Source organism: Phyllopteryx taeniolatus, chromosome 10 (genome assembly GCF_024500385.1).
Source record: "Phyllopteryx taeniolatus isolate TA_2022b chromosome 10, UOR_Ptae_1.2, whole genome shotgun sequence".
In the NCBI taxonomy this organism is placed as follows: domain Eukaryota; kingdom Metazoa; phylum Chordata; class Actinopteri; order Syngnathiformes; family Syngnathidae; genus Phyllopteryx; species Phyllopteryx taeniolatus.
Genome location: NC_084511.1, coordinates 22,707,400 through 22,725,730, shown reverse-complemented (window position 1 = coordinate 22,725,730; position 18,331 = coordinate 22,707,400). Strand labels below are relative to the sequence as shown.

The 18,331-nt window shown below is 39.0% G+C and overlaps 1 protein-coding gene across 2 annotated transcripts in view; it reads left to right on the top strand.

The window, feature by feature from the left end:
• The window catches only part of mrpl11 (mitochondrial ribosomal protein L11), a 65,224-nt gene that overhangs the window by 1,159 nt on the left and 45,734 nt on the right, over positions 1 to 18,331 (top strand). The gene's annotated exons all lie outside the window — the stretch shown is intronic.

The window sequence follows — 18,331 nt, the reverse complement described above, 5'->3', positions numbered from 1 at the left end:
TGTTGCTGGTATTTTGGCCCATTCCTCCATGCAGCTCTCCTCTTGAACAGTGATGTTTTGGGGCTGTCGCTGGGCAACACAGACTTTCAACTCCCTCCAAAGATTTTCTATGTTCAATAGAAGGTGGTGATTCTTCTTCTTCTTCACTATTATGCTTGTTGGCTAGCATTATTTTGTCTAATTTTTGGCTTCTATATCATGTCTTTAATTTTACTTTATAGCCGACTGCTCTTTTGTTGTTTTTCAAGGGAATGTGCTATCTCTTCACACCTTATCAAGATCCTTCTCAGTTCTGAAAAATGATCATAATTCGCCCCCCCCCCCCCCCTTCATTGACTTTGAATGCAGCAGATCTTTTATGAATACTGTCAAGGTGAGCAAATTAAATCCTAAAAGGAGCGGCAGCCTATTCATGTCGAGTGGCGGCGGAGGCTTCTTGACGGCGATCATTGAAAAGTTTATAGTAGCATTTAGAAGATTGGAAATTCATTGGGACGAGGCCAAAAACCACGGCGGTGACGCTTAAACGTGTGTCACTGGAGGATTTTGAATACTGTATATATGTTATTGTATGCATTCAAGGCTTCTAAGTTGAATTGACTGAGTTGTGTGAATAACACGAACGCTCTGTGGAAAAATGTTTTCTGGCAATGATAATTGGCATACAGGGGACCTTGAACGCGGCACATCAAAATCCTTCTTCTTGAAGCCATTACGCAAGCCAGAGATCATAGCTGTTTTGCGAATTTGGCCCTCGTATGGGATGCCATTTGAGCATTTATTCTATCCTTGATTCAGTTTAAGAGGTCCATGTTATAGTAGCCTATGCTCTTTGTTTTCACAGTTCAGCACACTACTAGAATGGCTGTCTTACCTTTTCCACCACTAATGCCACTTTTTGCCTGCTAGTATGCCTTACTAGTAAATTACTGTGCTGCACTAGAAACACGACTAGGCCCAACTAGAAGGCATGTATTGAACACTAGCAGTCTCCAAATAATTTTGCCTTAGCAGTAACCTGTAGTTGTCCTACTAGTATGCCAAAGTTGTTTTCCTTCTAAGGACAAAGAGTACTAGAAAAAGCTGCAAGAACAAGCAGGAACTGAACAACTGAAGTAGTAGATGCTTGGCAGAGCATCAGCAGGGATGAAATCCAGTGTCTAGTGCAGGCCCCGACTGATGTGGATTTTTTATTTTTTTTGAAGGAGTGGCATCAGATTTCAATTCCACTATTTGGCAGGAAAAAAAATTCAGATAACCGATTAATTGGTGGAATAATAAAAAATATATATAATGAATAAAATAGCTTATTTTTTTGGTCCCTAAAGGCTTGTAACAGCAAAGATATGAATTAAAGGTAGAACATTTGAATGTTTTAAAATACTTTGTCCTTTATTAGTCATTTAAATTTGCAACAGAGAGGAATTTTCACATGCAAAAACATGCAATAAAAAGCATTAACGGATGAATTTATCTTTTAGATTTAGGCCATAAATGTTTGTGGTACATACCGTAATTTCTCATGTATAATGCGCAGCCATGTATAATACGCACCCCCAAAGTTGATCTCAAAATTGTAGAAAACCCTTCTACCTATGTATAATGCATTTTTACAACGCATGATTTTGCTTCTACCCATATGATCAAAACATGAAGTATTATCTGTATTTTGTATTTTTTCCAAAAGAATTATTCGGAAGTTAAGCACTTGGTTTGAACACTTAATAATTTTTTTAATTTACTTGCTCTTATTCTGAAATTCACAGCCCTATTTTTATTTGAAAACTATTATATAACTATAACTATATATAACTATCATTATTTTATTAGAAAACACACAGTTGTGCTCATATGTTTGATTACCCAGGCAGAATTTGTAAGATGGGTACAATTCTTTAAAGAAAACATGAAGGACCAGGCGAAACACATTTAATTTCATTTTAATGGGATTCAAATTAAATGGTCAAGCATTTCAGAAAAGCATTATCATTAAACAAAACATAACCAAAAATAAAGTAATGATGGTTGTCATTCAGTCATCAGTCATATTAAAAAAAAAAAAAAAAAACAATATTTCACAAATTCTGCCAGGGTATGAAAATTTATGAGCACAACTGTACATATATACAGTCATACGTACCCCTGTCATATTGGAATGAAAGTGTAGGCTTCACCTTTTTTATAACCACTTGGTGGCGGTGGTATTTTGGAATGAAAGTGTACAGCTTTTTTATAACCACTAGATGGCGGCATACATTTATAAAAATGTTTTTTTTTTCCCTTTGCCCCTATCGCTGTGTATAATGCGCACTATGGACTTGACAATTTTTTGGGGGGGAAAAATGCGCATTATACATGAGAAATTACAGTAAGTAGCATAATGAGTGAAGTTACTGGCAAAACATTACTACGTATGATATATGTTACCGTTATTATCCGTGTAGCTCACTGGAGCCTTCTTCAGCGGAGAACACATTTTTTTAATGATTTTTTTATTTACAAACTTTATGGAGATCTCGGTAAAGCTACAATGTGTACATGCGCAGAAGCAATGTACACTAAGTAATAATGGTGGGAACTGTAAAACAACAGAAGTGGCAGCATTGCAGCGCTTGTCAGACTAAAGAAAGAACTATGTTTTTCTTGGATTTGTTTTGATTCAAATGTGAAAATTCTGATTCAGGATTCGTTTTTTTTCATGGGGATTCACAAGCCAATCCGAATGGCCACTGATTCTTTCATAGCTCTAATCTATACTCTTTTGTACAAACTGTTGTCTGTTAATGAGATACGACTTTAACTTAGGGCTGGGCGATTAAATGACCGCGATCAATGATCGCGTTAAATTTCAGGGCGATTACGGTGATAACCTGTGAGTATATTTGTTCGATCAAACATGATGGAAATGTTCGTGACAACAGCCAATCAGAGTCAACCTTTTTCTGCCCCACTTTCGTTTGCAAGTTGCAGAAGTAAACAAATAGTAAGAAGTAAACATAATGAAGTTTTCCTGTGGAGACGAGGCTGTTGTTGAGAAGTAGCTCAACGTCGGTAGTGTGGCGACGGTATGTCGGTGCCCTAAAAAATGGGCAACACGACAAACCTGTTTATTCATTTGAAGTAGTAAGACCCAAGTGATTATGTGGAAAGCTTGAAAATGCGAACAGTCTGCACAGTCCCACTCCTCCCAGCACACGTAGCATTAGCAGTTTAGCCACTAGCGATCAATCGTGTCATCGTCACTATTCAGCTGGATTGGAACAAACAAAACTAGCTAATGTGTAGATGCACATTTGAAAGTAGCAATCATGTTAATAGGGTCTGCAGCATCATAACTGGAAAATGATGTTTCCAATCCAAGGTGTCTTCATTATCCCCGAGGGGGCAGTTTGTTTATTTTGTATCTCGTATACCTCCAAAGATACTCAAGAATGTAAACTCGTGCTCTGTTGTGTTGTGTTGTTCTACATTCGTTGCACTGCTGAATGAAAATTTTAATTTGCCTTGTCATTTGGTTTACAAGTTTACTGTTATAAAGATTGACCAAGAGGAGTGTTGTTTTTAGCAAAAGATATTTGATCAGCGTATTCAGTCCTGCTAATTTTTATATAGATGTTTTGTCATTGTGTTATATTTTAACATGAAACTCTGTAATCTGTATTGTTATTAAAGATGGTGCACATTTGCAAGTAGAAATAATGTTAACGCAGTATGTAGCAGCTTAAATTGAAAATGATAATTTTTACATTTTTAAAACATCTTCATTTTCCCTGAGGGGGGGGGGATTTGTTTTGGGTCTTGCATATTTGCAAAAACATGCAAAAATGTTTATTAATATATTATTATATAATTATATTAATATATTATTATATAATATAATATTATTAATATTAAAAACTGTTTTAATATTTTTCTATGTTCATCTTTTTCATTTTCTTTCGTTGACTTCTTATTTGAATAAAATGTTGAATCGGCATCCGCACGGTGGCAGGCCAGGATCTTAACCTCGACTGGCTCTTAGCAAATATGCTAATGCTAAGGATTGCTCTTGGTTTTCTACGCGGTGGGGTCAAATGACTTTTCATACCTCTTGGGCTGCTGTCACACGAGGCCTAATGCCTGGTGAAGAACTCCTGTGAAAAGGGAACCTGATAATATCAGAGGCTTTATGTAGCCACGTGTCGCCCCGAAATGACTGATGCCTCTCTGGAGAATTGGATCATTTAACTGGCCCGCTGGATCGCGCTTCATCTTGTGCCGTCCTGGCTGAATATGTTCAAGCATAGAGAAGCCCCGCTCGCCTGGGTTTCGTCTTCATTTTTCCTCCCGACTACATTTTGCACCTTGTATAAATCTGTTTCTCCATGTAGGATTAATATGGCACGTCCTGTCATGCATCACACTGAAGATGATGACTATATATCAGCAACAGGTCCGTCTGCCTGAAGAATACAGTCTGAAGTGAACCCCTGTTTATCGCGGGTAGACGTTCCAGAGAATCAACAAAACACCAAAATGTCCAACCAAACCATATAACTACATCAAACAAAAGTCTGCTAGCTTAAGGGGAACATATAATGTAAAAATAAAAAGCAACAGACAGGCTAACGAAAATTCCAAATTAGCATAGATGTTATGGTTATTCTAAACCTTCAAAGAGTTGCTACATTAACAGACACAGAGCAGTTTAATTTGTTCCGTGATCACGCTTGTAACGTAAAACACTTGTATATCAAATCATCTTTCCCTAATGAATTGAATGGAAATGCCATTAATCCATTTCAGCCTCCTCCCAAAAATGCAACAAAAATGCTTGTAATATTTTTTGAAAAGAAAAATAGCACTCTATGATATTGTACTTTATAAAAGGATACAGTAATGACAATTAAATGTAATGTAAAGAAATTCATGTTTTTGTTTCAATTCAGGGGACATTTTGCTGCTCCTTCTGGTGTGTGTGCCTTTAATTCTTTTTTTGGTGGCCTTTGGCAGCTGGGGACAGTATAATACATAAATTCCGATATACTGTACATGGAAACGGTCTCTCGTACTCAGTAATATTAGTAGTTCTTTGCAGAGGTTAATGAATATTTCCCTATGTTATTGTTATATTGTCTACATGTGTTGCGCGACCATTTCTGTTCAGATAAATGTCGCGTAAAGGGTTATAAAACTGCCATATATGGTTGAAATCAGAAGTTTACATACACTATATAAAAAACGCGTACACTTTTTTTTCTCACTGTCTGACCTGAAGTCAGATTAAACATTTACTCTTTTTACTCAATTCGGATTGTCAAAATTATTTATTTTTGCTAAATGTCAGAATAATGACAGGATTTTTTTCCAGACAAATTTAATTACTTTCTTCAAAGTCAGAAGTTGACATAAAATGTATTTCATGAGTATTTGGTACCACTGTCTTTAAACTGTGTGACATGGGCAAATGTTTTGGATATCCTTCCAGAAGCATCTCACAATAGTTGACAGGAATTTTGGCCCATTCTGCCTTGCTCGCACATGCCTGTTTAGGTCTTCCCATACATTTTCTATAGAATTGAGATTAGGGCTTTGAACCTGTGAAGTGAATCAAAATAAGAGTTTTTACAATCATTTGGTTTTTCTTTGTTCAATAATATAGCCTTTTTTTCTGACATGTTACAAACCATCCCAGTACCTGAATCATAATTCTTTGCATTTTCTGCACCGTCAATTTGCAATTATGTCCTTTTTTTTTTAATAAACGGATGGAATTAAACTGTAAAAATTTGATTTATCGACTGAAAAAATAAGCAACAAATTAATTGAGTAATAAAATCGTTGGTTGCAGTCCTATTAAAAAAACAAAAACAAAACAGCGATATAGCGGCGGTTCACTTTATATACAGTATATAATATATGATGGGGCAATTATAGTTATACATTTATATGGTTAGTGACAATGGCCATCTGAGGGAAACCATAACTACAATGTGGCTCAAATCAAGACTTTGTAATCAGATGTGTCACTCTTACAGTATGTATCCTGGCTTTAGCAGTCTGAATGCCGCTTTTGGGGGGGGGAGGTTCAAACTTGGACGTTATACTGTATTTTGTTTTCCCCTTTGAGAGAAAGGTGTGTCAGGCACCCACCATGCTGTTCGTCCACCATAGTTCCAGTTTGCCAAATATGACGGTGGAAGAGGAAATGTAATTCAAAGAAGGCAGTAAAGAAACCATCCTCCCCGGGGAGATGATGTTTGCATGGCTGACTCGTTGCTATTCAAGTTGGGTGTCCTTGTTTCAACTCGGGATGCGGTGATGGGCGCCCAAGTATTGCTGCTGTAGTCTCAACTTTTCACACAACTCTGCCGGGGAGCGATGCACTCCCTAAATGTTTTATTTCTCCTCCGTGGTTTCCTAACAAGTAGCAAAGCAGTCAACTGTAATCATACAGAATGTGCACAAAATGGGCCTATATTTTATCATCTTTTTTTTGGACCTGCATGGATGATGATGATGATGATGATGATGACGATGAGTTTTGAGGGTTGACCTCTGATGATGTTTTTATGACACTGTGCTCAAAAGCACCCGTAAAACCAATTTTGTGTCATCCCAAAATGTCTGTTAGTTCAATCGTGCTACATTAGGATTCATAGTGGCCAAGAGGCAGTGGTTTGCAACAGAGATGTTGACAAAATGTCCTCCCTGACAACATAGTTGGTCAAAACGAGGGCTGGGGATTGTTACTAACCTTGTGATTCTATTCGATTTTGATTCTTTAGGTTGCAATTTGATTTGATTCAATATTGATTTAAATGATCAATTCAGTAAGAAGTGCAAATACACAAATAATTAAAGGGCCCCTTTTAACACAGTTTTTCTATTTAATTTTGATGATCTTTGATGTCCTTTTATCTGGTTTGCATGTTTGCATGATGTTTTTTGTTGGAAATGCCAAAAATGTCCCTTTTCAAGCTATTCTACTTGGTCTTTTCCACCTGGCAATTGAGATGGTCAGATTTATCATTATTATGCGACGTATGAATGAGCTCTGCTGTGATTGGATCACTAATGTTTCCCAATTTAAATATGGAAAAGAGCTTGGGTCTTGCATTCATTGTCGCCAGCGATGGTCGTCGCGGCCACAACATATTTGACCTTTAAACCGACCAACACCACCAATATTCCATGAGATAGCGCCAAAGTATTACTTTTATTGCTTTCACATGCGTATAAAAACAGTGAATAGGCAAGTTTTTCAGCAATTAACGGAAGATAGGTTCAAAAAAAATTGCGACTGATGAATTGGTCGGAGTCAAGTCAAAACATTGAAAATAAATCAGAACTTGCTTATTTCTCAACCGACTTTCATGAGGTTTACATTTTGGGCAATGTCAAAGCATGTGTTATTAATGCAGACCATTTAAAAAAAGATCCCCCCCCCCCAAAATCTTGCCTTCAATGGTTACCCCCAGTTCCCATGTTGTGATTGTACATGATTGTCCATAGTGTTTGGTTCCATTTTAAAGTGCACTAAACATTTGCAGATAAAGTGTTAAAGGTAAAGAGTATCGCCTTCATTTTAATTTACACTATCATATGTAAACATGTCAGGAATGCTGGTACAAGCTGCAAAGTTGATTGAAAGTTCAATGTACTAATGTACTTAATTTTGCACACTAATGATGGTTGAACAAATTAAATTCCTAACTCAAGGTACCACCGTATATTGATGAATAGTAATAGCAATCGAGTTGAAAGGCACCAGAGATGGGGTTAAAGCAGGTCTTTTGAACCGGCGCTCTTTTGAAGAGTGTGTTCTGTTCGACTGCCCTTCAGCACATACCATCCCATAATCAAAAGCAGCAGCACATTTCCACGCGATGAATGCTAACGTAGCGGAACAGCGCATGATCGTCTTTAACACCCGGCTTCTTCAAGAGCTCCTCTAGAGGTTACACTGCCAATCACGAGCCACCACTGTATAATATATTCCTCTCTTTGGTCAGTCTGTTAAAAGCCCGTGGCCCTAATTAATAAATGCCTGCCCTCTAAGCAAATGTGAATTCCCAGAATTGACTGCTGCCGGCGAAGGTCCTCCCTGCGCTATTTATCGTGCTGCTGGCAGACGTTTAGTATTCAAGGCTCTCAGTCATTTGTTGTGTCTCTAATGACATTCAAACATTTGTGCAAAGATGGGCAGGGACGCGGGCTTGCTTTTACAGTTTGGTTAGTTGTTATTTTGCTACCAGTATCCAAGGACACCAGCTTGTCTCCAGGGCTTTTCACCCATTTCTCATCCTCCACCTCCTCCTCTTCCACCGGCAAGCCTCAGTTGTGGACTATTATTGTATTGTGGCTCAATCCAGCCATTTTCATGTCTTAATTTCCTTAAACCGAAGTGTTTTTAGACGATAAGGACAATAGGCCTCATTCACTATGACATGCGTAGAAATGTTCTCATTCTGCGTACAAGTTCAGCGTATACGCAAAGTCACCGTCAGATTCATGACACGTGTGCTGGCCCGTTTTCTTCACACCACCGTGCGTAGGTTAGTGAATCAGAATTCATTCTAAATGAACAAGCTTGTGCCCGCATTTACAATCTGCATAAACCGCTCCCCTGTTTTCTTATAAAAGAACATTGGTCAGATGGATCTCAGCCGAAGAGATGAGACCCCAAAACCTTAATTTTCCTAATCTTTATCCTATTTCAAAAGATGGGTATCATTGGAAAGCTAGCTAAACCCAGAAACTGACAACATTTAAGAATTGTTACTCGTATTGAATTAATTCCGATGTTAAATGAGACAATGTGAAAGGATTTAGAAATTTTGATGGTAGACTGTGAGCGCAATTAGATGAAGTTATGCAAGATTCATTCAACACATTGTGGCAGATGATCGACGAGAGATAGCCAGCTACTGCTAACTAGCAGCTAAGCTAACGAGCTGGCTTAGTAGAAGCAGAGGTTTTCAGCCAGCGTTGATTTATGCATTTTACAGTACTGAGACCGGTGTATAACAGACCACAGCCACGATGTGGCAAGGGATCCTGGATAAAGTAACCCATTTTAAACTAAAAAGAAACGTTTTGGCAACACCTTTTTCTGGAGGGAAAAGCGGTTGCTAAAACGCGCCAGCCAAAATAGGTTAGCTGTCTTCTCTGGTGACAAAACTGCGACCAGGACTTAACCAGGGGGCTATAGATAGTTTTCAAATAATCAAATTGGATTTTTCATTTGTTGGACAATGACATATCTTTATTTTGGAATAGTACAAGGAGTACAACGATTTAATTGTGATTGGCTAGTCGTTCGTTACTGCCAATGCGACTGGCCTTTGGGGATTTAGACGGTAAATCCGAGCTCCACTTTATACTGTAAAAAAAAAATCAATAAATCCATTGCTTAAAAAAAGATAAGAGTTCACTGTACAGTACATCAATCATAGATGCCAGATGCTAGAGATGGATTATTCGAGCGACTTCACCATCGTTTAGAGAGGGGGGGAAAAAATGCTAATCTATATTTTTTAATCTTAAAGTTGGCCCCCATTGATAGTCTCCTAAGCGTTTCATAGAATATGGAATAAACTTGCACAGTTTGAATATTAATGCTGCAGAGTTGGCAAGCACGTTTTATTTATTAAGCAGCACAGCTGGTTTCACCTCCATCACTTTCATCTTTTAGCGTTACATTTAAAGAGAGATGTTAGACACCGGAATGGGGAAAAATCACTAGGAACACATGCTGTGCACAGCGGGCATGATCTCACTGGCTGGAATACTACTTTCCTTTATGAAGCAGGGGGGCATTTTGTCCGTGTCAGTGGTATGTGGATTTCAGTTCTATCCGGCCCCACAAGGGAGGCTTGGCGGGGTATTTGGGCTGCTCAATCCACTGAAAGAAGTGAACAACCAGCTTCCTTTTTGACTTACCGTTCCTTTTTAAGCAATGGGTTGGCCTGATGACAATAACATATAGACGTTAGCTAATTTAATGTAGCCAACCACCACTATTTAGAATATTTCGTAATGCCGCTCACAAGTGGTCAATGATAGACGCAGACGCCGATGCACTTTCAATCGCTTTGTTAAACAGTAAGAAAACAAAGACGTAATCAGCACATTCATACACGAGCTGCCGAACTCATGCCAAGTCACTCATCACGCAGACTAGCTATCGGGTTAGCCAGTTGACAACCAGCCAACTCTACACTCTCATTCCCTGACGCCAATGTCACTCACCAAACCATACATATTCAAAGTCCCAGATACTGCAGTACAACTTGAGAATGGCAACCCCAAGTGGACGAAAATAATACCTGCACCTCACTTGCGCATGTTATTGTTTAATAATGGAAAATCAATTTTGATCACATTGCTTTAGTATTCAATGTTATCTGTTGTGTGCGCTGCTATGTTTTTCTTTTTAAATTCAATTCCTTTTAAGATGCTGTCATGACCTCTTAAATTGCGACGAATAAAGTCAATTGAATTGAATATACAACTGTGTGTTTTAATGGAAAACATTACATTTTCCTGATGACTCCACACTTTTGAACTGTAGTGTATATTAGCAACTCTTTGTACTTTTTTTCACTTTAAAAATTCTTCTTCTTTTTCTTCTTCTTCTTCAGCTGATAAGATTTCATGCGACAACACAGCAGCTTTTTGATATGCACGGTATTTCAGCTCCTCGATTCTACCAGTTGGACTTTAATTTAACCGAGATGTCAGATTTACCTGTAGTTGTTCAGACAGCCGTAAGGAGATGTAACGAGATTTCCTCTGCCTTCATCAGATTAGTGTCGTTTACAATTGTGCAGGGAAAAATCTGTTAGTTTAAAGCGTCCCCTTGACTTGTAAATAAAACAACAGATTAACTTTGGATGTTAGGGTCCTTGAAGAGGATTAGAAAAAGCGCCTAATGGGCCAAACAAGACACAACAGGGGGCCTCACTAGTGCAATTAAGATCACAATTTTAATTACTACCTGATTAATCTCTCCAAAATGAGCTCTGTCCTTGAATTGGCCTCCTTTTCAATTACTTTTTCACGCTTGTGTGAAAACCTTTTGCAATATCGCCGCGTGCTTGTAACGAATTGCTCGTAAAAAAAAAAAACCTGCGGGACGGAGGGCCTCAGATCATAGTGCGCAAACGTTTGTGTGGAACTGAGTATATTGGCGACAGGTGCCGTGTTTCCCCGGCCACCACCTCATTTCACCGCTTTTGTTGACTTGTTTACTTTGATCTTTCTGGCAACGGCGACTTGACAATTGACTGGGGAGGAGGGCGGAATAATGTGGGAAAATAATTTTCATTTTGAGATACAAAAGGGGGGTTGTCCTTTGCCATTGTACGTGCTAAAATCCATTATAAATGTCACACCTTTTTATGAATGTCATTTTTCTTAGTTCTGTAGCATTATGTCGCCTCAAGATTGAAAGTCTGGATTTCCTTTTTTAGACAATAACGAGTAAAAACAATTAGCCTAGATACATTTGTTTGTTTGGCTCGGCTGTCCGCGGCGACGTGTCATTAACATTCTAACCATCCATCCATCCATCCATTTTCTGAACCGCTTCTCCTCACTAGGGTCGCGGGCGTGCTGGAACCTATCCCAGCTATCATCGGGCAGGAGGCGGGGTACACCCTGAACTGGTTGCCAGCCAATCGGACGGCACATACAAACAAACAACCATTCGCACTCACAGTCACACCTACGGGCAATTTAGAGTCTCCAATTAATGCATGTTTTGGGCATGTGGGAGGAACCCGGAGTGCCCGGAGAAAACCCACGCAGGCACGGGGAGAACATGCAAACTCCACACAGGCGGGGCCGGGGATTGAACCCCGCTCCTCAGAACTGTGAGGCTGACGCTCTAACCAGTCGTCCACCGTGCCGCACATTCTAACCAACAACAGTATAATAAATTTGCATTTTCTTTTTTGGGGCAAATTAAATTGCCGATTGCACACGATTATACGTGAGTGTATTAAAGCAATTTTAGGTATAATAAATGCGATAAATCACAATGCTGTGTTCAGTAACTCAAACGATGGATTTGTTTGGGGCATTTTTTTATTTTTATTTTTTTTTTTCCTGAAAAGTAGTTGTTTTGGAGATGTGAGAATTTCGGCCAAAAACAATAATAGGCAACTATGTTACTTACAGTATTTACCATTTGCCAAAACAAAACAATTAAAAAAACGCTTTAGGCTTTTTATTATTATTTTTTTTCCAAAGCTGGTGTTATTTTAGTACAGCATGATCTTAATTTACGATGCAGTTCAGTTCCTACGGATGTACGTAACCCAAATTTGCATATGCCGTAGTATACAATACAGTATACATCACTAACCTATGCTAACATAGTCGTAAAGTCATAATTGCAATAAATATTTGTTAAAAAAACACTTCATGGCCATAAATGTATGTGAAAACATGGTAAGTATGTCAGTAGCAGTAATAAGCTGAGCACACCCTGTATACACTTAAAAACACATTTACATTCATGTATGGTGAATCACAGAGTTGCTGTTGTGGCTGTCGCTCAAGATGATCATCCAAATTTGTGTTAAAAAACAATAAAAGCCCAATTGCGTTACACTCTATAGCCATCCTACCTCGTTGTTGTGGAAGCGTTACATAATGTGCAACTACATCACTACATTTGCTTTTCTTTCATATGGACTGAAATGCAAGGACTCGAGTGACCCTGTTGACTTTTTCTTTTACTTTCCGCTGGGAGCTTCACTAAAATAAAGTTTTATCATATTGCGATGTACTGAGCCCCTGTTTATCACAGGGGGTACGTTCCAGACCCACCTGCAATCCGTGATAAAGCCACACCATATGAAAATAAAAAATACTCTTGTACAGTTGTATCCCTGCCAACAAGTTATTAAAACACTTTTTAAAGTATTGCTTGGTGCCAACTTTCTTGCTGTCAAGAAGTGGGAGAGTATGATATAACGTCCGGCACGGTGAGCAACTGCTTAGCGTGTCTGCCTCACAGTTTTGAGAACCCGGGTTCAAATCCGGCCTCCCCTGTGTGGAGTTTGCATGTTCTCCCCGTGCCTACGTGGGTTTTCTGCAGTTCGTCCGGTTTCCTCCCACATCCCCAAAACATGCTTAGTAGGTTGATTGAAGACTCTAAATTGCCCGTGAGTGTGAATAGTTGTTTGATTACATGTGCCCTGCGATTGGCTGGCGACCACTTCAGGTTATACACCCCCTCTTGCCTGAAGATAGCTGGCATAGGCTCCAGCACGCCTGTGACCCGAGTGAGGATAAGCAGCATGGAAAATGAATAAATGATTATAACGTCACTTTGTGGAAACAAAAATTTCCATATTTTCACAGTGTGATTGATCGTACAGTATTTTAACTAAAGCATTCTGATACAAATAATTTTCCACGTAATCCATTTTTACAATGATGTAGTGTATTACAAAAAACAACACATTCACTCCCATTTACGCAGTGGTCCCTGAATGAACCTCGCGCACTCACGCAGCTACTGTGTGCCTGCCTAGTTTCATTCCAACGAGCAAAATAGGAAATGCAGCAGGTGTACCATCTTTTCTTCTTTTGAGCATGTCCAAACAAGTTCCATCTGCTTGTTACTTTTAATATTACAGTTGATTCAGTGAATATTACAGTACACCAACATCGCAGCAGACCGTGCAAAGTGACTATTGCGCACACGTACATCGCAATGACAAAATAGTGTGCAGCCCTAGTATCACCAGTATCTGTTACAGTAGGTAGTAAAACGTGTGTCGCATTCATGAGAGATGATGAGGTTCATGGAGTGAATGACGAATAGCTTGAAAAAACAAAAAGCCATTAATGTCCAACTCGAGCCATGCGGTGAGTCAGCGTCGCTCACGGCGAGTTTTTTGTTGTTGTTGTGCATGTGTAAATCAATAATTATTTTACCATCAAAAGCCGTAATTCAGTCTCTTTTTTTTGGTTGTTCTGTAGTTTTTGAGGTCTCACAAAAGCCCAAAGTATTTAGCATCAAAGTCACTGTTCTGCGTGATGTCTCTTTTCACAAAAAGCTTGTTTTCGTCCCTTTATGGTCAGAAACTTGTGTTACTGGTATGGTTTCAGTAGAACCCATGTTCTACTGCTGATCACTAAAAAACCAGAAAAATCTAGCAACAAATGACTTCTTTGGTGGAAGAAGAGTCTACTCTTTCTTTTGTAACGTTCAGTGCTCATATTGTCAAAACTATATTTGGTGGGTCTTGAAAGATCAGTCAAAATGCTCTGAAACGGCTGCCATAATATGGGGAACTGTGCTTTGAAAATGGCTGGTGCTCAATGAGTTAATAATCCATGATATAAAGCGGGTTCACTGTAACGGTGAATGCAATCAAATGTTCAGCTGTACTGGGGAGCCAAGAAAATGTAAAGGCGCTGCCCACTAAAAGCCCCACAACCAATCGTTGGATTCTGTTGTACAGACAAATATAACTCAACACCATTCGAAATAATTCCTTTCAATCAAGTCAGCGAGCGTTTGTTTGCAACACGTTTTTCCCCCCCTTTGCTGTCGTTAATACAGCTGTAATTTATATGTCCACTTTTCCGCGCCACGTTCATCAAGTGGGTTTGGACAAAGTGCACGAACTCTGCACTCCTCGCTTTCTCTTTATGAACGACGCAGTTGCCAGGAATTGCCATGGGAACGCAGCGTTCGGTTCAAACAGCCTCTTGTTCCGTTCAGATTCCTGCCGCTTTGAGTTTATTCTTCCACTACACAGCAGTTCTGATTGAAGCTTTCTTTTTGCACCCTTGAAGCATGTTCGTAGCATGCCCTTCATTACTTGAAATATGTGATGTAAATTCTGCTGCACCAAAGCGTGCCCCGAGTGCATTTGCGCGGTGTTTTTATGTAGGTCACCTCTTCACCGCTTCGCATTGTGATGCCTCATTTCATTTAGCGCCAGACTGAATCCTCAGTTTTATCACTGGAGTTGCGTTAAGGCCCTTTGCCTATTCTCAGTGCTCTCAAAGCACCATTTGATGCTTCAACATACAACCGCGCGGGCACAAACCCTGCGGGTTGGTTGGTGTTTTTGCCACTAATTTCTTCCACTGTGATGGTTATTTTCTGCATTTACGCAAGTTAGCATTTGATGCCTTTGCATTGTCTGGCTGCAGAATTGATTTCAGCCACCACTAGTGTTTTCACAATAACAAAATTGTAGCTTAGATACTAACTATACCTGCATAAAGTACCTCGATAGCAGGTACTGAAACAATGCTACGGCAAAGACCTGAAACATTAGTAAAAACAGTGTAATAATCGCTGACAAAACAAATTACAATTTTTTTTTTTTTTTTATGATTGAAAATATTAGTATACTAATTAGGATAATCTTAATAGATTAATGTACCTTTTTAACATTTTTTTTAACATTTGAACACAAAACATTGAACATTTTGAAACACTATTGAACATTTGAGATATATTTTTTATTGTAAATGTGTGTACACGATTGTGTATATCCAGTATATGTAATATATAAGTAAATATAAGTGTAATCGTGTAATTACATATCCACAAGAATGTGAGAGTTTGTAGCCATTTCTTCTCTCTGTACTGTAATTCTTCGTCTTGCACACACGCCGAAAGAGGTGCTGCCCACTTTAAACAGAGTTGGACAGCGCTGTCGCTGCATTTAAAAAAAAATAAAATACTTGTATAGTACTTAGAAAACGTGGTATCGTATTGTTTTTGACGTCAATGTACCTCTTAATACCATTACGTAAAAAAACATGATAGTGTCGCTTTTTCTTCTTTTTTATTTCCAGTACAACGTGCAACCCTAGGCGCCACACACTTTTTCTTCACTCACGTAGCTTAGTCACCAAATGCCCGTGCTGCTGCACCTTGCAAAAATCCCCTCATTGTATTCCAAGTGCTCGCTTAAAGCTACTTTTTCTTCCCTTCTCTTAGTGACTCTATAACAGCATGAGGTCCCATGCATCTTGCTAGTTGTCTCTCTTCTATTGATCTCATTGGATACCCTCTGCTGCCCATGATAAATCATCACTATACTGTCTCTCCCCTCAAGTACTTATTTTTATCGAATGCCGAACACCCCTCGAATTGCAAGGCTCCACCTTAAAACTTCCCCCCCCCCCCCCCCCCCCGGCTCCTGTCATTGATCTTTTCTTTTTCTTTCCTCTTTCCAGCTCCTATTGTCTTTTCATTTCTTATTTCTTTTTTTTTGTGTGCAGCTGTGCCAGTATCACTTTTATTCCATCAGAGGATTACAAGCCTGCATTTATGTTTTCGGCCTCCCCGGAGAAAGGTCACTGGTTCAGGCTTTTCTCCCCACTCAACTAATTGACTCCTAATTTGCTTTTTGAAGTGACATGGTGGGGAAGGTTGGGGGGGGGGGGGGGGGGGAAACCTCTCTACGGTTCATGCATGACAATACTGACATATCCTGCACACATCCTACACTCAGAGTCTGAAGTCTCCTTATGAACAAGAACAAAAGCGTACAGTATTTTATCAGGATAAAAAGTGGAAATCTTATGAGAATTAAGTTGTATTTTTCCATGATGAAGTCAGAATATTATGATATTAAAGTCAAAGTTTAACCAAGGGAAGAAAGTCATATTTTAACAAGTGAATTTCCCAAAAACTACTTTACTCTCACAATATGTTTCGCCTTTACGCTCTAAAAAATAGGGCTATATTCTTGAAAAAATAGGCCTTTTGTTCTAGAGGAAGAGGTCTTTATTTCTGTAATAATAATGTCCACCCGCACCCCCCCCCCCCCCCCCCCAAAAAAAACAAAAACAAAATACAGAGATTTCAGATTTATGTGATGATATTACGCTAAGGTAGGGAGTAGGGTTGGGCATTGTTTGAATTTGAGCGATTCCGGTCCCGATTCCGGTTCCAAACGATTCTCGATTCCGATTCTTTTAGGGCGCTGGGTCAAAAACGTTTGCATGGTTTAAATAAAGGGTGTCTAAATCATGAACATCCATTTTCTTGGCAGCCCGCAGCATAGACTAAAATGAACATTTGACTTTGGGTTCTTTATCACCAGTATCAATATCAAACCTATGAACTAAAAGCCAATGTGTGTCGAACTAACCCAATTGACTTAATCTTCATTAATTAATGTTTCAGCTAAAAGTTAAATATAGCATTGTTAAAATCGTTATTTGGGGCTGTTTTATCATGTCAAATGGTTTATATGTGCAAGTTTTAACTTCCTGTTTTAAGCTGGAAGCCTTTTATTTTGAAGGGTACGCACCAGAAGTCAGCATTTTGGCACGAAAAGTAACTCCACACAGCACCGGTGATTTATTATTATTATTTTTTTTATGGATGGAACCAAATGCTATAAAACCTTGATTCCTTTCCTTACCTGCCGATGAGGCACAAGGTTAGTGTTTGTGACACTGTGAGACGTTTATGTGAATTTTGTCCCAATTCATTGTTGCTACGGTGAGGTTTTAGCTTTATGTTAAGCTTTTTTTTTTTTTTTTTTACTGTCATCGGCTCTTACGTTGTTTTAAAGACTAAAATAAATGCTAAAGTGCAAAAGTGAAACAAACCGTTCCCCTGTTTGAGACCGCTGTCTCAATGTTGGCAAAGACGTATTTTATTGTTTCACTCAGCCAATTGACTGAGAGTTGACTTCACTGAAGCGCCGCTCGGTGTAGGCTGAGGCTCGGAGCGTGTCAGATGCTACACATCGTGAAAAACTCCTTTGCACAATATAATCGTATTCCAAGTAGTGCACTGAGGCGACTGGTCATTAATTTGAACAAAGTTAAGACGCTTCTGTTCGCCGGCGTTGGGCACAAGCACGTCTTCGTGCACGTTCTTCTTTGTTGGTTTTTGCCGCTTCTTCGTTGGTTTTCGCCACTTCTTCAGGGTCGGTGGACTAAGCATCGAAACTGGGAACTGGGAAATTTGAACGATTCCGGGAGAACCGGTTCCAATCGGTTCTCGATTCTCGGTGCCCAACCCTAGTAGGGAGAAGTAATTGGTTTAGTATTGTTTTTTTCTTTTCATTGTTTTATTGATGTCCCCCTACTGTATGTAGGTATGCACTTTAAAAAAAAAATATATATATATACCATATTAATTTATCGCAAATTATTTTGTGAACACCAAATTCCCCATCCCCAATTTGAAAACTACTGGTGTAAACACAAAAATGGTCGTTGCTAAAAATGGAGGACTTGTGCATATGTGTAAAGTACGAGCGGGTGTAATAACTATGCGTGCTGCATTTGAAAAATGTTTTTTTTGGTTGACATGAAACTTTCAAAACTCAAAGAAAATCCCGTT